The sequence below is a fragment of the Lepidochelys kempii genome, chromosome 8 (assembly GCF_965140265.1).
Source record: "Lepidochelys kempii isolate rLepKem1 chromosome 8, rLepKem1.hap2, whole genome shotgun sequence".
Classification (NCBI taxonomy): Eukaryota; Metazoa; Chordata; order Testudines; family Cheloniidae; genus Lepidochelys; species Lepidochelys kempii.
Genome location: NC_133263.1, coordinates 19,094,836 through 19,121,664, shown reverse-complemented (window position 1 = coordinate 19,121,664; position 26,829 = coordinate 19,094,836). Strand labels below are relative to the sequence as shown.

At 40.5% G+C, this 26,829-nt stretch overlaps 1 protein-coding gene across 6 annotated transcripts in view; it reads left to right on the top strand.

The window, feature by feature from the left end:
• The window catches only part of JAKMIP2 (janus kinase and microtubule interacting protein 2), a 115,002-nt gene that overhangs the window by 24,825 nt on the left and 63,348 nt on the right, over positions 1-26,829 (top strand). The window contains exons 2-3 of one of the 6 annotated variants that reach the window (XM_073355760.1): positions 8,081-8,269; positions 24,909-25,123. The exons of 1 other annotated variant lie outside the window; for it this stretch is intronic. The gene's annotated coding sequence lies outside the window, so the exon portion shown is untranslated. Of the gene's footprint in view, positions 1-6,176; positions 6,206-8,080; positions 8,270-24,908; positions 25,124-26,067; positions 26,101-26,829 lie in introns of those variants that run through there. 4 more of the 6 variants (XM_073355761.1, XM_073355762.1, XM_073355759.1 and 1 more) reach the window with 4 other exon arrangements.

The window sequence follows — 26,829 nt, the reverse complement described above, 5'->3', positions numbered from 1 at the left end:
CAGAGTTGAGAATAGAATACAAGTCTATTGATTGCCAGCCTCTTTGCTCTTACTACTAGAGATGTTACCAAATGTTAAAGTGCAGTGCTTTTTGCTCCCTCTCTGATAACCATACATATGGAAATGAATTTACTTTTAACATATAGCGTAATGCGTCCTTGTTTCCTAGCCCAACCTTTCTATGCCCAAATCTAGCCTGAGTCATTACTGAGCACATGGTGGCCTCTCTTTAGTATTGTAGTCACTGCACTGCCAGCATCAGGATGGCTTTAATCCAAAAGGCACTACCATATATAAAAGAGCATGTGGTTCTTTTTTCTGTTTCATGTTTAGAGACACAAAAAGCCACAAAGGCAACTAACCTTCTCGTCTTCTCTCGGGCAACTGGGTGCACTTTCTGGTCAACAAGACCATTTCTCTTGTGTTCTTCTGTGAACAAGCAGCTCTCTCGGAGACACCAGTGAAAGGGCATTTATTTGCTGTCAAGTCATTTATTCATTATGTGCATGTCTGAGACACATTAATGACTGCGAGATATGCCAAGGAAGAGCAGTTAATGGCCAGTGGAGCGATTTATTTTTGTTCTGTGTGTGTGCAGATGTGTTTTTAAAACACCACATGCCACTGAGAGCCCTGGGTGCAGGATACATGCTCGTCAAAAGGGCCATATATTTTCTTTTGAGTCTGAAGAGAAGGAGACATGAAGAAGGTATTTACTGGCAAACTGAGTCCAGTTATCCATTTCATGTCTGTGGGAGAGCTACATATAAGCTGTCCAACAAGAGTGCTTTGTTGGCTAACCTAGACAGTTTTTTCCCACAAAAAGGCATTTTTATAGTTTCAGGTGAAGGTTGTAGCCATTTAAATGGAGCCCAACAAAGGGACAATCACTAGCCAATCCAAGCCATTCACATTGGGTGTATATATATGATTCAAAAAAAGAAAAATCTATAGCCCCTGATTACCACCTCCTGCCAATCCCTCCCCCTCCTCTGATGTCCCCGTGCACAGGAGAAAGACAAGAATGTCAAGCAATGGCCATTCTAAACACTGAACTTGTAAAGAGCTGCCACAAATGGCCTAGGAAGTGTCGGGCAGACCAAATCTTAAGAAAATGTAGGGCACAACCATCCAACGGCAAGTAAACAGAATGAATGGTCCAGTTTCCATCTTTTCCATCTCCATTACTTTTGACTGGGTGACAAAGTAGCAGTAATCCTGTTCAACAGAGTGTATGAAGAACGACCCAGCCAATGCCATGAAAACATCCAGAATAGTGAAGGGGGAACACAAAGGGTTAGGTGAACCTTTTTGAACCTAGTAAGAAAAAAATCACAACCTCCACTTCTATTTCTACCATCTCATCACTGTAGATCACTGATGGCATCTTAGCACCATATGTAGTGGGCCCCCAGAGATCCTAGCTGTTGCGTAGCTGCCCCGCTGCACAGTCTGAGGACCCACAGATCTCCATTTTGTCACAGATATTTTTAGTAAAAGTCAGGGACAGGTCACAGCTTCCGTACATTTTCTTTATTGCTGGAGACTGCTCCCTGACTTTTACTAAAAATATCTGTGACAAAATCTTAGCCTTATTTATGAGTCATAGGTACCCTTTGTAAAATGGGAAGAGCAGCAGGCAAGCAAAGAATGTATGTGCTTGTTATTTCAGTATTAAAACTGAGAGGAAAAGATCAAAGGACAGCAAGGTCAAAATTACAACTATGTCTTCGTCACCTTCATAGCTGATGGAAGAATGGGAAAATGTATTTGTGAACCATCTATTTGACAACTCAAGGGGAAAATGTGTCAAATTATTCGCTGGATGCTATTCAAAAATCTATAGAACTGGCTGAAGAGTGGAAAATGTATTCATGATAATGTATTCAAAGAAAAATGCCAAATTAATTGTCTACATTATTTTGAATTAATAATTCAACCTTCTCTAGCCAATTTCAATGTTGTTGATTGTTGTATTTTATTTTTCATGAACAGAACGTTTTGCTATGAGATTGGTTATGTATGTGTTAAACTGCCCTCTAGTGGGTGAAATCAGAACTGCTCAACTGTCTGTCACAATGCTCTTTACTGTGATCAGCTAATGAAAATTCCCCATTAGGTCATAGCGTAGGGGACTGGGGAGCTTATCTTTGGCTCGAGAGTTCTACCCCTGCTGCTGCTGCCCTGAAGTTCTGAGTGGTCAAGCTGCACTGCATGGTGACAACTGTGAAATGCATATGGATTTGTAACATTTCACCAAAGGTTGAAGTTGATCCAGAAGCAGCTCAAATTGGTTAGGACTTTGGGATTAGATCCATGTCCTTGAAATAAGTGTCAGAAACAGAAGAGGCAGAAGGGGATGTCAAGAAGGTTCTAAACCTGACACTGGAACTTGCTGTGATATCATCTAAATCATGTAGAGGCGTCAGGTAGGTCCTTCTTTTCACGTTAGTTCCAAATGCCATGACAGTATCAGATTTAAGGGAGTCACAGTTCAGCTACTGTCATTTTAGAAGAATACTTTTGTCTTTGTTTACATTTAAGTCAGTTGAATGAACACGTACAGGTAGCAACTCAATTTCACCAGATGTTACAGTCAGATGGCATGTTCCAATTCCTCTCTTTTTTGGTATAGTGAATTCTACAGCTACATTCTTGAAATAATAAATTCAAGCAGAAATGAACTGGTCAAAAATGAAAGCACCTGAACCAGGAATCTGTTAAGCCTCCTGGGCTTATTTGGGTCTCGTCAGTTGCATGGAGTGAAACATTGCTCATTGCCAGCAAACTAAAGAAATTTAACACACATTCGAAACAGAAGCAAAGCCAACAGTTAACATTTGCTAATGGTGTAGATGCTACTTGGTAAGTGCACATACTACCCACATTGTCTGGATAATAGAAGTGAACTCGATTTTCAATCTAAATTCATGCAACCCCATCTTTAATTTTGTTTTCTACAAATTCTACCATCATTTATACCAAGTAACTCCATGGACTTCAGAAGAGAGACTCTGGTCTTATACTGGTGTAACTGAGATCAGAACCTGGACCTTAATAAGTTAATTAATACAGGGATCATGAAGGATTCCTCCTATATACAGTATTGTGTAATTGGGCCAGGTTTATTTTGAACTGGGCCTTTCCCTGAAGAATCAGGTATCATCTACTGCTAAGGACAGGACACTGACTTGACGGACCAAAATTACAACCCAGCTAGGATCTATGGTATCGCCTATTACAAGAGTAATGGCTTAAAACTAAAGATTGGGCTGACAGTGGTCTTAACTACATGTTTTGATAACTGAATCTACAGACTAAATCCTCAGCTGTTGTGAACTGGTGTAGCTTCGTTGAAGTCTATTGATTTATACCAGCTGAGGAGCTGCCCATGCATCTTTAGAAATGTGCAAAGAATAAGTAGAGACTCCCTGGAGCCATGGGGGAAAAATCCTACTTTTTGAGGGGTGCAGCATTAGATGATACTTCAGTGACTCAAATATCTCGTCAATGGTAAAAACACTACAAGAGCAGATATTTTGCCATGAAAAATAATATTCATCAGAGTGTCTTCTACTCATCTTTTCCCTACATGCCCCAGCTTTGTTTCTTCAACAGTATAGACCATTACTGGAACAATTCTGTGTGTGTCACTATCAGTCTTACATATTTGCACCCATATCGCAGAGTCAAACTGATGGGAAAAATATCACCTGAAGTTGTCTGTGACAGTCCTGAGACTGGTATCTGGGATCAGCATGAAACTTCACCATTGAATATGAGTTGGGTGCACAAGTAGCTTGAGACTTACTGTTGTTCAGTTCAGTGGACTATGCCTAGCCGTTAGCATTACCTGCATCCCACTTTTACCTGTGCTGGAAAGAAACTACCTTGCACACCTTGCTACATACCAAGGAAGGGTGATCAGGCATAAGGTCTGAGAGGAACATTTCCCCGCAATAGTACTTAGCCTTCCTTTTCTAGTTACAGAGAGTAGCTCTGATCATGAGCAATACATGAGCCCTCCGAGTTCTATTATAAAATAATTGGTATTGTTATTTTCAGGGAGCAGTGAGATAATCAATGATAATTATTTGCCACACTGAAATGCAAAAATGTTCTATTTATTGAGCAATGTTTAAAACAAAGTACTTGAGATATCTTCATGTGATCTGTGTAGGATGAGTCCTTGAAAGCCAGGGACTCATCCCATATGGATGTTATTCTCTCTGTTTGTAAGAGTTTACCCTGGTGTCTTTTGAGAATACAACGACTTTGTAGCATTCTGTTACTGCTTGTGAGCGACCTTCCACTTGAGAGGTGGTTGCTGGAGCTTGTGAAGGACTTTGATATGTCTTCTAAAATCAAACTACTACCCGAGTGTTCAGGTAACTATCCAAAATAATGCAGCATATTGCTGAATACAATATCTATGTTGAATACTATACACATATATACACACACCCCTTTATTTAAATGTAAACACTTTATAAATGTCAAGATGATTTATCATCATTGTCGTAAATACATTTACAATGATTAACTCAAATGGATGAACAGAGCCCCCAGCATAGGATGTATGGCAAAGGTCAGGTCTCAAATGGAGGGAAGTCCACAAAATTTCCTTCTAAGCTGATGACATCTCAGTAGAGTAATATATATATACAGGGGTGAGATTTATTAGCTGTCTGTCCTCTGTCGTAGGATACTTTAGTATTGTACCTTAGTGGGTCACAGAGTCAAGACACAATTGTAGTCCTTTCATATGATCTTGAATTCACGGTCCTTCTGTATTTTCTCTGGTCTGATTTCCAATATCTTGTAATCCAAACCATGCCTCCATTTTGGCAGCATTCATAAGCACCTCTACAGTGTCTGTCATTAGATAAAATCTGGATAGGTGCTGGTCTGCCCTGGGCATTTTCTCTTGGTTGGGATCAGTTTAATGACAGTGGAGTTGATGCATTGGCTTTTTTATTTATTTTTTTTCTCATCACCTGCCCTTTCCATTGCCTGCAAGGATAATGTGCTATTAAAATACAAAGGCTAGAAGAAAAACAGCGAGGGCAGAAACCGATTTCACACCTGGTTAATACTGGAGCAATTCCCGATGATTCACCAATGTAAGTGAGATTACAAATCAGCCCTAAACTGCAAAAACTGGATTATTGCTTGTTTGTTTAATCTGGATTTCAACAGAATTAATTTACTGAAAACCATATTGGTTGGCGATTCCTTGTATAAAACTGTGTTATAAACTGAAGGTTGCATGAATCTTTAGTGCTTGTGATTAACTGCATGGAATGTGCTTTTAAGCGCCTTTTGCAACACGAGTAAGAAATCATTAAACAACTAGGAAGGAACGATTTTGGGGGTTCACTTTAAATGCAGTGCCATGTTCCAGCTGCAGAGAATGCCGTCTGTGTTACAGAATGTAGAGATTGGTGCCGTTATTTGTGTTCCACAAATACATGTATGTCACAGACACAAGCAGAATCAATGGGAGATAGGTGCCTAAATATCTTTGAGGATCTGAGAGTTGGGCATTTTACTATAGTGGTGTCCAGCAAATGTGTATATGGCCACATCCTGTTCTCCTCGTTCCTGAAAAACTCAGGAGTTCTGCCTGATTCAGGACTGCAGGAGTCTTCTGTTTATATTTCACTTCTCTAATGCCATCTCTCCAACTAGCCTTCTTAGCTCAGACCCCAAGTTCCTTTCCTATCTGAACCTGAGGAAGAATTTGTATTTTGGGAGAAGAATAAGCAGTCCAGATTTGGAGCTCTCCATTTTCTTCATAACCTGGGATTCAGTAGAGAAATTATTACTCGAATTAGCAAATTGCCTTTTTAAAATCTTTGTACATTGATGAGATATTTCCCTTTGTATTTGATAACAGAGAAAACACCTATTTGGCCGGGCTTCTTCATCACTTCCTCTAGCTGTCTCTGGGTTTTGTTTTTCTCACTCCGAACTGTTCCTGTTTGTATCCAAACTTAGCTGTCAAAACATGTTTGTGGTTACATGCATCTTCTATGACTGAGCTCCGATGCAGTCAAATTGCAGAAATCTGAATGCTACTGAATAGAGAGCAGAGATGTAATGCAAAGAGATGATTCTCGAAGGTTAGGTGGCTTGTGGGTACCAATGTGCTTTCAGCATACACCACTCACAAAAAAGAAACAAGCACTTGATATATAGTGAGGTGAGTATGTTTAGTTTAAATTAAAATGCACTTGTGCTAAATGATGTTTTTTAGTGGCACTCCACTGAGAAAGGAAATTAAGATGGGTTATAGTGAGTTTGTCAAGTGCTTGTTAGGACTGCTGAAATATATAGACTCAATCTGGGGAGCTGTGATTTCTCAGGCTCTCTACCCACCATTCACTGTGGTATTTTGGGCACCATTCAAAGAACAAGAAGAACATTAATGAATTAACTGACTCATTCCTCAAGGTGATAGGCAGTATAGTTGACTGATATTCTGTGATTGAATGCTATTGTATTAGTCTTCCCCAGATCCCCAGGTTGGTGCAGTAAGCAACACTGTATATTCACTTAGTCTAGGAGAAAGACTGTTCCCACACAACGCACCCCTGCCCCCACTGAAGTCAATGGCAACATTTCCATGCACCAGTAAATGTACAGAATCAAGTGCCTAATCTAAAAGGTTCAAGTTGCCTCATGACATTTCCGGTGGAGATTTTAAACCACCCTTTGACAGCCCAGTGAGCAACTATTAGACTGGACAAATCTATAGCAGAGAAGGAAAGTTGAACCCTTCATTTTTACAATGGCTTAGTGCCAGGTTATTTTGCCCCGCTTTTTCTATGACTTTGATATACTGGGAATCTTTCATGTTCAGTGGCCTTCAAACTAGGCAGCCATTGCATAATTAAGGACACCTTTTCTGCCTGTTTTAGAAAGAGTGCTTTACATCTTTCCCCCGTAATGAGGCCTGCAGGGAGATAAATTCAAGACAGATTAAATGACTGTATGATGGGTCCAGCAGAGACTAATGCTTTATCCTTTACAAATACAAATAATGTGGATTTCAGCAATCTTATAAATGGATTGGGAGTTTCTGGGGCTAACAGGGGGATCTCTCTTTCCATCATCTCTGAATGTTCTTATCTGGATCAATTAAAATGCTTTACTAATATACATTTTGGGCAGGTTTTAAGATCTTTGTGGCATGGACCTTATCTTTCTATTTGCTCTGACGTACACACCTAGGAAGATATATAAATCAATTATTATCGGAACCTCCTTGAATGTTTGGGAATTGGTGGGGCGTGGGGTTGGAATTCAAACCTGGAACTGAATCCAAATGTCACAGCTTCAGGGTGCTTAATATGTGGATCTGAATTCTTCAGCCCAAGCTACTCTCTCTATATATTGGGCTAGACTCATCCATGTCCCCTTTGCATTGCACTGGCAAATAGAGCTGAAAGGAAATTGTTTTCCTATCCCATGAAAAATTTTGAGATTTTGAAAAATTTTCCCATCTTGAATTGGGACGAAAAGTCAAAATCTTAAAAACAAAATCACAAACTGAAAATATGGGGCACCTTTTTTTTGGGCGGGGGGAGATCAAATGAAACAGAATGCTTTGATTTTGACCATTTATTTTTTTAACTGAAACTACTTTCAATTTTGAAATAGAGAAATCATTTCAAATTGGAAAACTGACATGTTTCATTTAGACAACATTGAAATGAATCATAGTGACAATTTCAAAACTTTTATTCTTTTCAAATTTTTTTCCAGGTCAGAAATTAGTTGAAACTGAGCCTTTCCCATGGAAAGTTTTGGTTTTGACTAGTCGGCATTTTCTGATTAAAAAAATACTTTTGTCTAAAAATTCCCAGCCAGCTCTACTGGTGACTGTAATCCCAGTTTGACTTTCTGGATGAATCACGTTTGTGGCTGCTTTGTGGCGCCAGAGTATCACAAACCAGCTGGAGCATCCAGCCCATTGTTTGGAGGTGGCCTGAGGGGGTTGCTTTGGTGGGGTGACTAGTGCTCAGGGCGTGGACTGCTCCTGCTGACTGACTCCTGAACATTGCTTTTATCTCAGATGCCATGGTGGTGGAATTCTGGAAAGGAGGATTAACGGGCCAGAAAAGTGGCCAAATATTCAAGACAGGACTTGGTCACATGCAGAAAAGAATCTCCTCTTACCCCAGAACCAACAACAAGAAAAAATAAAGCCAACAAAATATTGACACATAGGATTTTGAACAAGGAACCTAAACGAATCTCACTGGTTTGTTTGATGTTTTGAGTCATCTATATTAATGTTCTAGAGCAGTGATCTTCAGACTTCAGTGGCATTACCCAAAAGAGCCACAGAAGGGCAAATTCATTGTTTCATTTGCTACAGTACTATTAATATTTAAGCAGTATGACAGGGGAAATATTTAGTTTCTATACAGCTATATCTATATATTATTCTCCCTGCAAATAAGTTAATAACTTAGTGCAAGTTGATAACTTAATTGATTAATAACATAGTAAAAGCATCCTGATTGGTTAAAGCTTAGATTGGTTAATAATGAAATCACACAGTGTTTTAATATCATGTGCCACAAAGAGCTGCAGAGACACATTAAAGAGCCACTTGGGGCCCACGAGCCACAGTCCGAGTATCACTGCTCTAGAGCATCAGATTATTATTATTTCATATGTGCTTCATTACTGAGTTTGGGAGAAAATCTTTGGTCTGAAACCCAGTTACATTAGCATACACAGATGGATCAGAGTAGTAATCCAGGAAAGCTTACCTGGATCTGCCTTCACAATGATTACTGCTCCTGAATGCCCCACTCTTGACCTTATTCCTTGAGCACTGTCCACTCCCCAATTCCCTATCCTTCCTCTTTCAACCCTTTCCCCATTTCCCAAAGCAGTCTAAGCATGTTTTAGCCCTGAATGGTAACAGCGGATCATATCAGACAAAAATGCAATAGCACACCAGGAATGAAACTTAGAGTTGTCTAAAATCCAGAATTTACTATATGCAGTCCAGGATTAAAGGTGAAAACATCTCCAGTGATTAAGGTCTCTCATTTTGCAATGCCTTGCAGTATTTGGCATGTAGGAGCTTGTCCTTCTAATGGTGTACAGACTTCATTACTAGTTCTGTGACAGATTTTAAGATATTGCACCTTAAAAAATAAGTCATGGGAGTTAGGCACTTAGGAACTTTTGCAAATCCTACTTGGTGCCAATCTGCAGCTTTCGGTGAAACTCTGGCCCTGAATTCCCTAGATTGTAGCTATAAAGGACTGCTATCCTCCGGAGCCCAGGCACAGAAAGGGATGCATTGTACACACTGAATAGTGAATGCTTTAATGGATGATAATATGCACTGATGAGAAAAAGGATATTTCAAGCAATGATTTGTTTAAAGAAAAATATTATATTTGGGATTTTCAAAGATGCCTAAGGAAGTTTGGTGCCCAGATCAATCCCACTGAATTATCGGGGGGAGGGGGGAAATCCAGTAACTGGAGGTTGATATACAGTATTCGTCTTTTTGGCTCAAATTCTGTTAAAAGTCTAGACGATGAGAGAGTCACAGGACAGTTGACTTCTTAGTATGTGTACATGGCTATTGTGAGCATTTATTTATCATTTTTTAAAAGCTCCACTGGGTTTTTTGCAGTTTAGTTTGACATTAACGTGGATGTTCTCATGGTTTTTCTGTTTATCTGAAATGGAGCAAAAAAATGGAGCTTGGTTTTTTACTTTATTCAGCACTTTTGCAAGTGCTATTTATGAGCAGAGACTTATTGATTGACTATATTGAGTCTCAACAAATCAACCTAGTAGCATTCAGAGTTAAATTTAGCTGATCAGACGCTTTGCTTTACCCTAAGGAAAGGATTATTGTTTGCAGTTACATATTATAGGGCTCTCAATTCAGCCTCCAATTTTGTGGGCACAGTCAGTCAGTCACATATCTAAAACTGATTATTTGTTCCTGCAGTTGCACATATGTGCTAAAAAGGGGCCATATTTAAAAATCAGGCCCGTTGTCCTTTTAAAGAAAGAGTTCTTTAGTGAGTCAACTAGTTTTTGGAGATAGCTCTGAGCTAAAAAACCTCAGATCTGAACAACCACAAACAACAACAACGCTGGAGCTGAACCCAAAATCTTGCAATTGACTCCTAACACCATAATGGGCCAGACTCTGGACCTGAATATTACTCAGACTTTGAGATTTCCTAAATCCATATCCAAGTTGGGCTCCAGTCTATGGCTTGCACCTGTCTTCTTTAGTACAGTCATATGGGTCACTTACAACTCTAAAAACTAGTGTTTTCTGAAAACGCCCTGAAACACACAGGTCCGCTCTTGCCTGCAGCTGTTCCACATCAGAGTTTTCTCTGGATTATATTGCGATCTCTTTAGAGTCAGAGCTGAAAAAAAATTTCTAACAAAAAATTTCACCAGCTCTACTTAACAGTGAGAAATACCTCACTCGTTGAATAGTGTCATTGGAATAATATACTTAGGGAAGCTGGCCCTCTATGATTGAATGAACATATTTCTATAAACATGCCACTGGTTTATACTGTTCTTCCTTGGAATAGTCTTTGTTAGCTGCATCTCTCTCTCTCTCACGTGAGAGCAGGGACCAGTGCTAGCTGCACAGAGTTCTGCTTTGTCAGCACAAGACCCTGCTTCGGCGCACATCAGGGCTTTCATAGCTCTCTGCAGCCTGACGTTTTGGAGAGCCAATTAAAGAAGATAATGAGGTGCGCTGGCTTTGGAGGAAATTGCTGTGCAGAGGTGTTAACTGGCAGCAAGTGGCTGGGAGAGAGAAGATATGGGTGATAAGATGACAATAAACGTGTATGCGTGACTGGAGGGCTCCCTTCATTTATCCGCAAAGCTAAAACCTCCTATAAAGGTTGAAGTGCTCTATGTGTAAGCTTGCTTGCTTTAAAAACACTTGGATACCCAAGTCTGTGTCCTCGTGTTCCCATTGCAAGGTATAAATGGGATTAAATACTGAGGGCTGAAGCTAAAATCTCCCCCCTAGACAACCACAAATTGGCATGGTTTCATCTCCCACTAAGGCACTGAGCAGGAATCTTTTCCTAGGCTCAGGTGTCAGATCCCACAGGAGAAACTGGGTGTGGAGGGGGAGGATGGGGTGTAGGCATCGCTTTCTCCCATCTTCTATTTGATACTGAGTCCCCTCATGAAACAAGACTCAGAGCCATCAGGAAATCATAATTCAGTCACCAGATCCTCACCTAACGTGTTACTGGGATTACAAGTCCCTGAGGTGCTTATATGTTATATCCTTATTTTCTTTGTTGCTTCATTCTTTGCACATGGGAAATTAATTTTATTCAGACAGCATGATTTTAAAATGGAAATCAGTGATACGCCTCTGTTGTTCTGAGTCAGGCCTCTGCAGGAGTAGTTTCAACTGGTTATATGCAGAGTATTCGGCAGTGGAAGGGAGAACAACAGGTACATGGAAAAAAAACATGCAGTAGCTTGTTTTAGGCCTGGACACTTCTTAAAGATTCTTGAAACTATTTTGATCAATGGTGGTAGATTTGGGGGAAAGGAGGCAGCAAAGTGTCTTCATATGAAATCATTTAAAGAAAAATAGCAAGTACTTCCCACCAGCCAAAAATTGGTGACAGCTAAGGCTACATTTTTTAAAAATAAACCCTTAATTTATGCCTGAGATATTTGTGTGTGTGTGTCTGTTTCTGTGTCTGCATGTATGCATCTGCACACACAGGTAAGTACAAAACCAGTCACTCATAACTTTCTGTGAGTTATAAGCACACAACCGTATGCGCCAAATGCAAGTGCAGTAACTTCTTAGCACCTGCACACAGATAATTTTGCATGCAAAAATCAATATCTGTTTTTAAAAATGGACCTTGCATTTGAGCTGTGCAAAAAAGCTAGCACACTGTGCAAACGACAAAATAGCGTCAATGGTTTTCTTTACCATACTTTATTTTTATTAGAATAGGACAAGAAAAAAGAAGGAATGGGCAGAGGCAAGAAGGGTCTGTGCAAAAGTGGTAGAAGAAAATGATGACCACAGATCTTTTTCTTGAACAAGGCCCCAAACAATTTACATCATACAGACATAGGCTTTATCAGTCACATGTACAAACTAGAGCATGCTGCCCTGTGGCTGTTGGATTAGTGAGTCTCATGCATCTTCATGCTCAACTAGACTTTATCCACAAAGAGTTTAACGTGATCACATTTCTCTTGTGCCCATACTGTTTTCAAAGCGGGAGCATGGAGGCATTTCCCATGACCTGTTTTATTTGTAATAAAATAAAATAAAATAAAAATAAAATAAAAGGGAAGCCAATCTCAAGCACCTAATAAAGACCTTCCCCACAGGGGCAGCACAGAAGGAACTATCCAGACCCTGGGTTGCCAAATTAATATTCACTGTTGTAATATCAGTTGTTATATACTAACAGGAGATGACAGGCCAGTAACTAGAGTGCTTAATACAGTTGCTAAACAGAAGGCATTGCATGGGTGAGCCACTATGGGCTGGCAGAAAAGGAATCCTTCACATGTGCATAGGTTCCCATGAAGTTAACTGGGGTCCTGTGCATCCCTTTTCTCAAGGGACTGAGACAAGGGGTCTGATACTTACAGATCCACTGTTCACTAAGATCCACATTTCTCACTAAGGAATGGATCCTGAACAGCATCTTCAGTGCATTTAGTGTGATGAGACTTTCGTGCAGAAGACACTCACAGTCTTTCTTCCTACTTCTGGGCTCAATTAACTTTTTTTTTTAATTAGAGAAGGGAAAATAAGCTTTGTCAATTGCAATGTTAATCACACTCACTTAGCTCAGCTGCAGCCCCTTCTTGCTGTATCTTAAGTTAGGGAGGTGCACAGAGTCTTGTGCTGCCATCATGTTGGTTTGGATTTTTATTTTATTTTTGCTGAGTTTTTAATACACTTGCTATTTGACAGCTTGGCAGCTTTGGTGACTGAGCATCCTCTGTTTATTCAGAGACCAGGCAAGGAAGTACCTGCTTCCCCTACTGTACTTCCTGCTGGAGAAACCACAGGTTAAAAGGATAGTTCAGTAACCATGACCCATTCAGTCCCCAGTCTGCCTATGCATACTGCTAAGAAGGGAGTCTAATTAATGACAACAGCAGTGATGTTTGTCATGTGGGCACCTATCCACTAAAGACACAATTGAAATGCTTTCACCTAGGCCACTAAACAAGCCGAACTCGGGCTGGATCTGAGCCTAGAGGAGAAGGCCTCTACTGACATTTATCCTGAAGCCATCTGTCCTGGGACATTATCTTGTGACAGTAGCCAGTGGCAGATATGGGGGGGCCCAAGGTATATTACTCAGCAAGTTGCCTCTTGCATCCTCCTTTGGTCACTTGTCTGTAATTGTCCTGTGCAGGCAGAAATGTCCCAAAGTAGCAATATTCAGAAACCGCCCATGCCTCATTGTGCTTCTGGTTCACACAGTCAGAATTTAGCTCTTAGTTAGTGGTCATACAGCAGGCCTCCTTGTACATCAGCACAAAGGTGCTCTGCTTCATTTCATATGTGCTGAGTGAGCATACAGGACAAAAACAACAAGGAGTCCAGTGGCACCTTAAAGACTAACAGATTTTGTTTTTGTGGATACATACTAACACAGCTACGCGTCTGATACTTGGCATACAGGACAGTATTTCATATCAACGAGCCACTCAGACCTCTCCCAAAATGCAATTAGATGGGTTTTCCTGGAAAAGAAACATCCTGCTTAACAGATGGTAATTCAAAATGGAGCAATAATGCTACAGTGACCTCCGGATACCGATGGAAGCCACGAACACAGAAAGGGGTGATCAGAGTCAGTTTTCAGAATGAGGTAAAGATTCAATTGTATTTTACTCAAAACAAAACCATAGCCTCCCTCTAGCTCCCCCATCCAGAGCATGCATTGAAATCCTAAGTGTTTTAGGGCCATATCATCTCCTATGCAGGCTGGGGGATAGGGTACAACACAGGGTACAGGAAGTGAGTTGCCTTCGTATTCTACCTTTTCAAGGCCGTGGATTGTCTCCCCACATAAGGCTGGCCCTCAAACCAGCAGAGTCCACTGAGGTCTATGAGGAATCTGTAGAGGCTCTGGCTCTGCACTAGCATCCAGCTCCTTGCCTGCCAGGGAGCAGTGCAGGATTCAAATAGCAGTGAGAAAAAGCATACAAGTTATGAGGAGAAGATCATCACTAATTGAGTCACTAACGTCCCACAGAGTGAGGTACAAGATGTGGAAAGGCCCTCACATCTCCATGCAAATAAGGAGAACAATTGCCTGCAGAGGATCTTCTGAGGTCTGAGAGCGGAGAGCCAATGCCACACAAGTGGCGTTCTCCCATTTCATTCCCTTCATTAGGGTTTGCCAGTTTTTCATCCTCTCCCAAATTGGGGTGATATGCCCCTTATTCTCTCAAATGTACAAAACTCACTTGTTTTAAAACACTATAAGTAGGCGCAGCCAAGATGGCACAACCAACAGCAACTGACTATAACAACTCACCCATCACAAATTATCACTGAGGATAGAACTCAGGATTTTAGCAGCACAGTACAGACTCTACCACTTAAGCTAAGGGAGTAATTCCGTGATCTAGCAGCAGTAGTAGGCATTTTTTCTGTATGTGCACCAGTCAGCACATTACAAAAACAACAAAGAGCTAAAGTTGGAAAGCCACAGTAAAAAATAATAGAATAGAGCAATTGCCAAATAGAAGAAGAAAAAAGTAAAGAATAAAAATAGGAAGGAAAATAACTAAGGTGGGCGATATCTGTAGAAAGGGAAGAGAACAGAAAATTACAGGAGGCTGGAGAGAAGCTGGCAGTAGATTTGCTCAGCCAGTCATATTTCTCTTTTACATTTAATGCTGAAGATTACAATGTACTTTCATCCAGGCACGTCCTTTTTTATGGCTCACTCTGCTCTGGGAGGTGGCACAGCACTGTCTGCACACTCAGTGCTTGTCATACTGTGGGACTACTATTTTCCTCAAACCTCTGGAAACGTGAATAAAAATAAATTTCCCCTGCCTGTTTGTATTATGCAGCGGAATGTGAATTGATCCAAGAAAAGTCTGAGACTTTTACTACACTAGCAATTCTAATTAACTGTAAGTGCAGCCATGATCTCTCACCGATAAATTCACCACACCTTGTAGCAGTGTGTTAATATGTCTCATAATAAGCACGGCAAATGCTGCAGGGAATTCATTTCCATTTCCAGGGATGCTAGTGTCACCACAGATCCAGGACTTGCTTTTAGTCTAGCACTTTATGGGTAAATTCTGTGTTAAAACAGAATCATGCTGCTTGCTGTTGTGTCCAAACTGAATTTATCATGGTTTGAGGAATGGGCTTAATCCTGTAATTTTGGACTGAAATGTCCACACAGGATTTTTGGAAGCACACAAATATTTCTATTTTGCTGAGCCGAAATTTCTCATGTCTCCAGAGGGCTCCTGGAGTAATTCCCACTGATTACTGTGACACACACTTGTAGAGGGCACAGCTGATCTATAGCAACTTTCAGTGCTACTGCATGCTCCTGGCTGCAGTAGAAGTTATTGTTATTAGTCAGTTTCCTTAGAGGAATTTGGCAGACCCTTCAATTGCTGGAGATGCTACCTCTATTTAAATCAATGAAATGTTGGTGAGGGTCCCACACTGAAGGGAGCGTAGTGAAGATTTTTTAACTCCCTTTATTTTATTTGTATAACGGCAACATTGTAGTGTGAGAGGTACATTACAGTCAGGGCTATAGACTCAATGTTCTTTAGGCGCCTAACTCCCTTTGAGAGTCTGGAGCTAAATCCCTTCCCCAACAAGCTTAAAACCAAGGGTCTGATATTGCGTGTTGCTGTGCACCCTCAATTCCCATTGGCTTATTTGGAGTTGAGGGCACTTAGCATTTTTCAGGAGGTACTCAGCAATGGGGGGGATTCGGCCCCAAACACCTTCTTCCCCAACTACAGACTGCTGAGAAAGCACTTCTCAATAATTCAGTTGGCACTGTGTCAAGCCCCCTCACCCATAATTCAGCACAACACATTCCAATGCACGAGGTGCTCTGTTCTTTCCTCGCTGCAGAAAGGGGTCAGCAAGGAAGCCTGGGAGAAGCAAGAATTTGGAAATCCTGCTCCTGGAGTTTTTCAGGATATTGGCATGTAATTCAAGTTTAAGGCAGTCAGAGCATTACAACAGAGAGCTGAAAATTCACAGTTCCCTTCCCCCACTCCCACGCAGACAAGAATAGGCCAGTTTGACAGGTAAAAGAACAGCTTCCAAATGAAAGAGTTGACTAATCCTCTTTAGTTACGCTGGGTGCCAAAGGAGTCACTGTAAGGCAGCTATTCCACACAAACAGACACACAACATAAATTACACTTCTAATGAACTCTTAATCAAACCTCTTCAATGCACTTATAAGTTTGCTCAAGCTAATTCACAAAGCAGGCAATAGTGCCTAGGGGAAGCCATTTGGAATTGCAAATTACAAAAACGACTTTAGATTCTCGATGGTAGACTGGCCACCTTACTGAGGGAATGCATAATATATTCCCTTCTGTTGTGGAAAGCTGCCCCCGTACCAGTACAAAGCCTCTATGATAGGTAACTACAGAGCATGGTCACTTTGGCCTTTGGAGTCTGATAGCAAGGGGATAATTTCAGGAAGAAGTGGGCAACATGAAATTGTGGCAGCTTATGTGAATGCTTTTCACTTTACAGTAGTTGCCTGATTTTGAAGGCACAGCAATGCACAAATGCTAATTGCTCAGGCTTGCTTGACAAGGTACTGTAGGCGCTGTATGATTATTCTAATTTAAACAACAAATTGATTGTTTCTGTGTAGCTTAATCTGAACAGCAGCTATTCAGACGCATATTGAATTATTATCTTGTGTATAAATAGACAAAGAACCTGATCTAAACGGTATTAAAGCCAATAGAAAATTCCCCTTGACTTTAATGGACTTTGGATAAGTACCATAATGAATAGGGCTGTCAAGCGATTAAAAAAAATTATTAATTAAAAACCTTAATCGCGATTAATCGTGCTGTTAAACAATAATAGAATACCATTTATTTAAATATTTTTGGACGTTTTCTACATTTTCAAATATATTGATTTCAATTACAAAACAAAGTGTACAGTGCTCACTTTATATTTATTTTTGATTACAAATATTTGCCTGTGAAAAAACAAAAGAAATAGTATATTTCAATTCATGTAATATAAGTACTGTAGTGCAGTCTCTCTATAATGAAAGTTGAACTTACAAATGTAAAATTATGTACAAAAAATAACTGCCCTCAAAAATAAAACAATGTAAAACTTTAGAACCTACACGTCCACTCAGTCCTACTTCAGCCAATCGCTCAGATAAATAAGTTTGGTTACATTTGCAGGAGATAATGCTGCCCGCTTCTTGTTTACAGTGTCACTTGAAAGTGAGAACAGGTGTTCGCAGGGCACTGTTGTAATCAGCTTTGCAAGATATTTACATGCCAGATGCGCTAAAGATTCATATGTCCCTTCATGCTTCAACCACCATTCCAGGGGACACACGTCCATCCTGATGCCGGGTTCTGCTCAATAACGATCCAAAGCAGAGCGGACTCAAGCATGTTCATTTTCTGCATCTGAGTCAGATGCCACCAGCAGAAGGTTGATTTTCTTTTTTGGTGATTCGGGTTCTGTAGTTTCCGCATCTGAGTGTTGTTCTTTTAAGACTTCTGAAAGCATGCTCCACACCTCATCCCTCTCAGATTTTGGATGGCACTACAGATTCTTAAACCTTGGGTCGAGTGCTGTAGCTATTTTTAGAAATCTCACATTGGTACTTTCTTTGCATTTTGTGAAATCGGGAGTGACGGTGTTTGTAAATCAAACACGTGCTGGGTCATCATCCAAGACTGCTATAACATGAAATATATGGCAGAATGTGGGTAAAACAGAGCAGGGGACATACAATTCTCCCCCAAGGAGTTCAGTCACAAATTTAATTAATGCACTATTTTTTTAATGAACATCAGCATGGAAGCATGTCCTCTGGAATGGTGGTCGAAGTATGAAGGGGCATATGAATGTTTAGCATATCTGGCACGTAAATACCTTGCAGCTCTGGCTACAAAAGGGCCATACAAACGCCTGTTCTCACTTTCAGGTGACATTGTAAATAAGAAGCAGGCAGCAGTATCTCCCATAAATGTAAAGAAACTTGTTTGTCTTCGCAATAGGCTGAACAAGAAGTAGGACTCAGTGGACTTGTAGGCTCTAAAATTTTACTTTTTTTTGTTGTTGTTTTTGAGTGCAGTTATGAAACAAAAAAATCTACATTTGTCAGTTACACTTTCACGATAGAGCTTGCACTACAGTACTTGTATGAGATGAACTGCAAAATACTATTTCTTTTATCATTTTTACAGTGCAAATATTTGTAATAAAAATAATATAAAGTGAGCACCGTGCACTTTGTATTCTGTGTTGTAATAGAAATCAATATATTTGAAAATGTAGAAAAACATCCAGAACTATTTAATACATTTCAACGGGTATTCTATTGTTTAACAGTGCGATTAATCGTGATTAATTTTTTTAAACTGAGTTAATCGCATGAGTTAACTGCGATTAATCGACAGCCCTAATAATGAACCAAACTGCTCTCAATTACCAGTGTAAATCTAGAGTCACTTTATTGAAGTCACTGGCCACTCTGCATCCTTCAAACTGCTAAACATAGAAGGGATGATTTCCTGGGACATACACAAGGTCAGCCTCACAACATTTCCCAGCCCCTGCCCTTGGAGATCCAGCGGGATCTAATCCTTGAGTTCTATTTCAAGGTTACTTGCTGAGTAACTTTGTGCAAGTCACTTAACCACTGAGTCCCTCACTTTCCCCTCTGTCAAATGAGTACTCAACCCATGTAAATCTTTAGTTATGGAACCTGAAATCTAACAGAACTCACGTGGTTTAGGGTTTCATTACAAGGTTCACAGTACTTCTGAAGGAATCAAGACCTGATTTTGAGCAATGTGAAACCGATTTATGATTTTTCATGATTCCAGTATGAAATCAGGTTAAAAACAACTCTGCAGTTTCAACTAGTTTTCCCTTCAAAGCAGAACACAGCAGGATGAAACTGAAGATCAGGTTTGCAAAAACTCCAGTGAACCAACCTCACTGAGTTTCATGTGGCTCTCACAATCATATTTACCCACCTCTCCGTGATTAAATAGTGCTCGCAAAGAGCTCTGAGATCCTACGAAGGAAGGCATGATAGAAATACAAATCTGTGGCCAGCTAAGACATTACAGCCCAGATTCATAAAGATACTTAGGTGCCTAATTCCCATTGAGTTCAATGCACCTAAATACCTTGTGCATGTGGACTGTTTTTTTGTCACTGTGCTGCACACCAGTACCACTCAGAAGTTCACAGAGGGGATAGACCTCAGAGCCACCTGCTTCAAAAGCACAGAAGAATCTACTATAAATAGTATAGGACCTATGGCTCAAACTGGATTAGTTTTAATTCTATTCTGTAATGGCCAGTAGTGAACATATACACTAGTAATTATTCACAGTACTTTTATAATTGGGGCTCAATCCTGCTCCCTTAAAGCTCAATGACCGAATTGACTCTAGTTTGAAATGCAATTGGGCTGTACATCTAAATAGTAAAGCTGGCATATGAGTCCTTGAAATATCTTACAGCTGATTATTTTTATTTGCATTGTACTGAATAGTCTAAGCTACTGAGAAAATATTTACTTGCATCTTAACTCCCGTTCTTTGTGTCTCTCTATAAGTCTCTGAAATTATAGCCCATTTTTTTGGTGCAAGAAACTGAAATTTCATTTGATTGCATGAGAATTCAAAACCTAAATTTTTTTCACTAAAGATAACAAGCTACATTGCCTTTGTTGGTGCTATTAATATACACATCTATTGAAAAGAATATGTATTATTGCTCCTTTTATTTGGAGAAACTTATATTTATGTCTAGCTAACGGATGTTCTCTCCTAAACAATAGCCAGCTGCATTGTTGAAGCATGACCTTGTAGATAAAGGTGATTACAAGTAACAAAATACAGGAGCTTTAATAAAAAGTAATGGCCAGATGTTTCTGTAGGAGGGGAAACTGCTCAGGGTGACAGATTTATAATCAAATTTATCAAGAATTGTGAGTCGTATTACTAAAATTGCCATTCACCCAGTATCCTGAATAAAAACCGGTGTCTATTACTGCTCCTGTTTTTACTGTATTCCTAAAATATTGCTGTTTAGCTAATGGAGACTCATTACTGGTGGAAGCAATGCTTCAGCAATGTAATGGTTCAGCTGGCTTTTGTTAACCCACCTATGTTAACCCACTGCTAAAATGTAATATTTTCAGTCTTTGCTAGATGTTAAAAGGTATTTATTCAGGAAATTAAATAAGCAGTTTAATGAATGAGGTGCTGGGGAGGGAATGTGAGTATGCTGTAGAAAACACACCCGTACACATGCGGCCATATGATAAAAGGTCCTCAGTTCCCATTTAGGCATCAAAATAAGGACCAGGTCTTCAAAAGTGCACTGGCAATTGTTTTTGGTGCCTGACAGGGAGCTGAGGACTTTTGAAAATTCTGGGCTTATTGTCAGGTTTCAGAGTAACAGCCGTGTTAGTCTGTCTTTGCAAAAAGAAAAGGAGTACTTGTGGCACCTTAGAGACTAACCAATTTATTTGAGCATGAGCTTTCGTGAGCTACAGAAAGCTCATGCTCAAATAAATTGGTTAGTCTCTAAGGTGCCACAAGTACTCCTTTTCTTTTTGGGCTTATTGTGAGGACATGGGACAAACAGGTCGTACACCAAACAACCATCTTACAGTCACAAATAAATTGGTTAGTCTCTAAGGTGCCACAAGTCCTCCTTTTCTTTTTGAGAATACAGACTAACATGGCGGCTACTCTGAAACAGTGACAACAGCAACACTGCTCCATGGATCAGCTGTCAGACCAGAGGAGGGAGTCAGTCACCCCTAACCGTACCTAGAAATTGACCTTTTTGGTAACCATTATGTTTTCCATACCCAAAAAAGCCAACCACAGCTTTTATTTGTATATGCATGAAAACAATCAACAAAGAAAGAGCAAATGACAATATGAGACAGAGAGAGCAGTGTGAGCCACTGAACTGGCTGATAACATTGCCCTCATTAGCAGATGGGTAGAAAGAGCTGGTCAGAATATGGAGGCTAAGGGAGTTCCAGTGGAAAATTTTGAGGTTTTGGCAAAAAAACAAAACCAAAATATTTTGATTATGAAATGCCACCACAGTGCCTTGTGTGATTGTATTTTGGGTGTCTTATGCTCCCATTTTCCTCTCTAGGACTCCCCATCGGTGAATCATGACTATGGTTTAGGCTCAAATTCATCCCTAGCATAAAAGGATGTTCTTTAATTTCAGTGGTGCTGGAACCACATACAACACTAGGGTTGAATTTATTTTGCAGAGTTAATTTTCTTTTATGACCTGGAAATGGTTAATCTCTGCTACCTTTTTCAAACCTCCTGCCTGCAACCATCTCAGATGTGTGATGATGGCGGTGCTGTAATTGCAAAATTCCACTAATCTTCTGCTATCTTCCTGGGTGTACAGCAACTTCAGAAACTTTTAGGGCATCAACCTCAAGAGAATAACTTGTTATATCCAACTCCTGCTTAGAAACCCATCGGAAAAGTGATACACCCCTTGGAGTGCCACATCCCCAGCTCTATTTAATTTGGCAAATTGAAAGCTTTTGTTGCAGGCATTTCAGAACAGGCACATGGTAATCAGCATTAGTTTCAATGGGAAACGGATTGGGTCCCTTCAGTGTACACTGTTTACATTGATGGATGAAGAACAGTTGAGTATTCATCAGTCAACATGCCACGCTTGACATCTGTCTCATCCTTATGTTTTACAGTTTTCTCCTTCTTTTTGTCGCCAGCGAAGGCGCACACAACACTGATCGTCCATTACTGTAACACCATACCCATGTTTTCCCCATTTAGTATTTACAGATCTACTAAAGCATGTGTGTCCTTTAAAGGGCTTTTAATATTGCTAGTCACTTTTGGTTTGATGACATTTACTTTTTCTCAGTATTTTGCATGTGAAACAGAAATAAAATAACAAACAGGGAATTATCACTGTGAGATCAATGAATGGATGACACACAGTATTTGCTGGAACAATCCTTCAAACTTATGTCAGAAATTCCCACGCAAAATAATGCACTCCTTACTTACTAATTACTATTTATTATTTTACAGTGCTAGGCACCTCAGAGCACAGCTAGGACGAGAGGATCTTTGCCCTGGAGAGCATACAATCTGATATTGGACACGAAAATCCTATGGGGATAATGAACAGTGCAGGAGTTAAGGTGACAAAGGAAAAGAGTCACCAGCAACACTATCACACAGTTACTCAGCTTAGTACATGTACATGACATGGTTGTCCTGCAACAGAGGATTCAATATTTGTACAAAGGTTGAAATAATTGTCTCATATATTGAGGATGGCATGGAGGATGATGAGTCTTAAGGAAGGATTTGAATGAGAAAATGAAGAGGGGAAAGTACTCAGATATGTATAACATTGGTGTGATGGGTTGAACGCCCCATCCAGGGTGCCACCAGATGTGCTGTTTCACTGGTTCCACCCCTTCCACCAGCCTGGGTTTCCTAGCTGTGCCAGGCCCTCAAACACACACACAGGTAGGGCCACACCCAGCTGCAGACACAGACTGAAATAAGCTCTGTGTGGGAAGTTTCTGCTCGGGGATTTACCCAGCACTCATGTGCACACCTCCTTTGGAGTGTAAACGCAAAATAATATTGTCTTGCACTGTTTTGAAAGATCTGCACAGCGCAAGCTCATAAAAATTCGCCCTCTCCCTCAATGTGGAGAGAGATATGCACAGCTTTTGGGTCCCGTGCTCCAGATATGAATTGCACAAACTGGGTTTTGAAATAAACATGAAATAAGTTTATTAACTACAAAAGGTAATTTTTTGTGATTATAAGGGGTAGCAAACAAAACAAAGCAAATTACTGAGCAAATAAAACAAAACATGCAAACTAAGCTTAATACACTCAAGAAACAGGTTACCAAATTTCAGAGTAGCAGCCGTGTTAGTCTGTATCCGCAAAAAGAAAAGGAGTACTTGTGGCACCTTAGAGACTAACAAATCTATTTGAGCATAAACTTTCGTGAGCTACAGCTCACTTCATCGGATGCATCCGATGAAGTGAGCTGTAGCTCACAAAAGCTTATGCTCAGAAAGATTTGTTAGTCTCTAAGGTGCCACAAGTACTCCTTTTCTTTTTGAGGTTACCAAATGTAATTTCTCTCCCTAAATGTTGTTTTAAGCAAGTTCCAGTTATTTCTCTTTACAGACTGGACCCCTGTCTCAGTCTGGACTCAGCCCCCACCTTTCCCTTCAGATGTTTTTAACAATCTTCCTTCTTGGACAGGGAGTCAACAGAGAATAGTCCTGTTCACCTTACTCCCCAGCCTTAAATAGAATTTACATAAGGTGGGAACCCTTTGTTTCCCGTGGAAAAATACCAGCAGTGTCCATGGTGGTACTCTGTACCAGTTGACATCATCCGATGACCCTGCAGGGTCAAAGCAACATCCCAGGAAGCTCCTCAGGATGGTGGGAGATTAGTATCTTCAAAGTTCTATTGTCCTTCTTAACCGGCTCATTCAGGGGGATTGCCTACTGTCTGGTGGGTGTTCCCCCAAATACACACACAGTTGTAATTGTTACAAAGTCTATATTCCTAACCTCAGATACAGAAATGATACATGCATAAAAATTGGATAAACACATTCAGTAGATCATAACCTTTTCAATGATACCTCACATGACCCATCTTGCATAAAACAAATCTTAGTTAGGCCATATTCATATCATAACAATATTTCTATGAAGAATATGGGGTGTAACATCACAATTAGAGATGGACAGACTTTTAGGAAATATGGATACAAGCTTTAAAGCTCAAGTAATAACTAAAATATAGCGGCGGAGGTGGTGGAGAGGAAGTAGATGAACAGGAAAACAGAACACAATTTATACAATGGCCCAAGATCATAAGCAGCAAAATAATACATGATAATTGGAGTGAACTGTTGGCAAGAGAGCTATCAAATCATACAAAGAAAAGAAGTCTTTAACCTGGGCAGTGCAGCACATGGTATGGACACAGCAGAGTGCCACAGCTTGGCCTGAGATAAGCATCCATTTTCTCAGTGTCTTTGGCTCGAAAGAATCAACAGTGCCTTTCTGATTCAATTTCATCCATCTGCATTGAAACCTCACCCTCTGAGGCTGTCCCACAGGGTTGGATGGTAAAGCTGATAGCACACAGAAGCTTCAATGCTTCCTTGAAACAGCGGGTAAGGAAGAAGCAAGAGCAATGGGAGAAGCAAAGAGAGAATTCAGTGCACTGGGTCAGGAGACAGTAAGTGAATCTGAGAGATACAGCATGATCATGTATGTGCCCATTGGAGCCATTGACCACAGGCTGAGATGGGTCAGAAGTGACAGAGACCCAGGGCTAAAATCAGAATACAACAGCAAGAAGGACTTTCCCCTCTGGGGCCCTTCTGGCACATTTCCACAAATGCTTGCCCAGGGTCATCGATCTAGGAGAAGTACTTGGAATTGGTCAAAAAAGGAGAACTGGCTTTATCAAAATCACTTCCCAAAGAAGTCTAATGAGCCCTGAGAAAATAACCCTGACAAAATAAGAAATCAAGAGACTAATGATGACAATTTCCCCGTTTGCAGGATCACTTATGTTTGAAACTGGAGGCTACAAATCCTATATTCTGATTGACTGAGTAGAGTTTGATAAACTCTATTATTTGATGACCTTAAGGACAAGGACAAGGATAAGAACTTTGTTGTGGACACCCATGTGATGTTGTACCCCATGTAATTGCTGGACCTAGACTAGGAGGAAGTCTAGTCTGTAAAAGAAGCTTATTGGAACATCTCTGAGGGTGAGATTTACCTGCATTTAGCTTTTTACTGTATTAGGCTTAGACTTGCATGTTTTTGTTTTATTTTGCCTCGTAATTTACTTTGTTCTGTCTGTTACTACTTGAAACCACTTAAATCCTATTTTTTATATTTAATAAAATCACTTGTTACTTAATAATTAACCCAGAGCAAGTAATTAATTCCTGGGGGAGCAAACAGCTGTGCATATCTCTGTATCGGTGTTATAGAGGACGAATAATTTATGAGTTTACCCTGTATAAGCTTTATACAGAGTAAAACAGATTTATTTGGGGTTTGGACCCCATTGGGAACTGAGTATCTGGGTACTGGAGACAGGAGCACTTCTTAAGCTGTCTTCAGTTAAGCCTGCAGCTTGTGGGCGAGGTGGTTCAGACCTGGGTCTGTGTTTGGAGCAAGCTAGCGGGTCTGGCTCAAACCAGGCAAGGTGCTGAAGTCCCAAGCTGCCAGGGAAACTGGGTTTAGAGGTAGTCTCAGCACATCCGGTGGCAGTTCCCAAGGGGGTCTCTGTGACCCCACCCGTCACAACCCAGATATGGAGAGGAGAGGAGATGAAAACGCAAGAGTGTCTTATTCTTTCTATCGGTGTGTGCACGTGCGTGCTCATGCACATGTATACACAGACTCTGCTCCTAGCTGCTCTAACACCAGGCGGTATTTATGTATTCTAGTCCTAACACTGCTCCCAATTTGCTGAAATGCTGAGCTGGCATTTTGGCAGGTACTTACTTTCTTTCAGTAATCACAGAAGCACCGAAATTACAGATGAGAAAGATCAGTTACGTCCCATCTACTCCTTCGCCCATGCAGCAGTGTTGTTTTTACTATACTCTCAAATATATTGACCAGTCCTGTTTCAAATTACTTACCTGACAAGGGGTCCCTGTCTTCCCACCTGGACACTCTCCCACCATGAGGACCTCTTTCTTGATATGCTTCTTCCTGAGTGATCTCTTACGTAAGTACCTGGAAAAGCTGCCAAAGGAAATATCACATCAGTGCAAAAAAGGATTTGGTTGTCCTATTTTTTCATTGGATATTTTTCCCACCTGTCCCACACAGCTACTTCTTTTTGCATTCTGCCCTAAGCAGCATTTAAGCTGCATAATGGTAGCGCTCCAGCTGAACATGGATCCTACAATGTCTGAAATGAGGCACAATCCCTAATAAAAAGAGCTCCCTGGCACACATCACACCGGAGTAACACCAATTTGTCACTTGAGCCACAAGCACTTCGATTTTCTATGCACCTTGCAGTGGGCTCCAGTATCCTGGGATACACATCCTGTCACATCCATGGCTTCATTGTAATGCTGGTGACACCTCTGAAAGCCCTTTAGAATTGTCATCTCAACAGAATGTAATTACCTTGAGTGAAAAAAACACTAAGAGATATTTTGGATTCCTCTGTGCCATTGACTTCACTGCACAATGGTGCTATGATTGGGGGGAGGGAGCCATATGTGCATGCGACAGCCTCCTTCCACATGCACAGTGGGTGATAAAACTTTAAAGACCTGGGGCCTGATTCTGCACTCAGTTACACCAGTTTTGTAACATAATAATTCCAGTGGAGTCACACCAGGGCAAAACAGGATAAACCCCATGGTAAATCAGATCACTTTTTACAAAAGGAGAGAATAATTCAGTTAGGTGAAAGCAAGTAATTTGAATATATACTGAGACT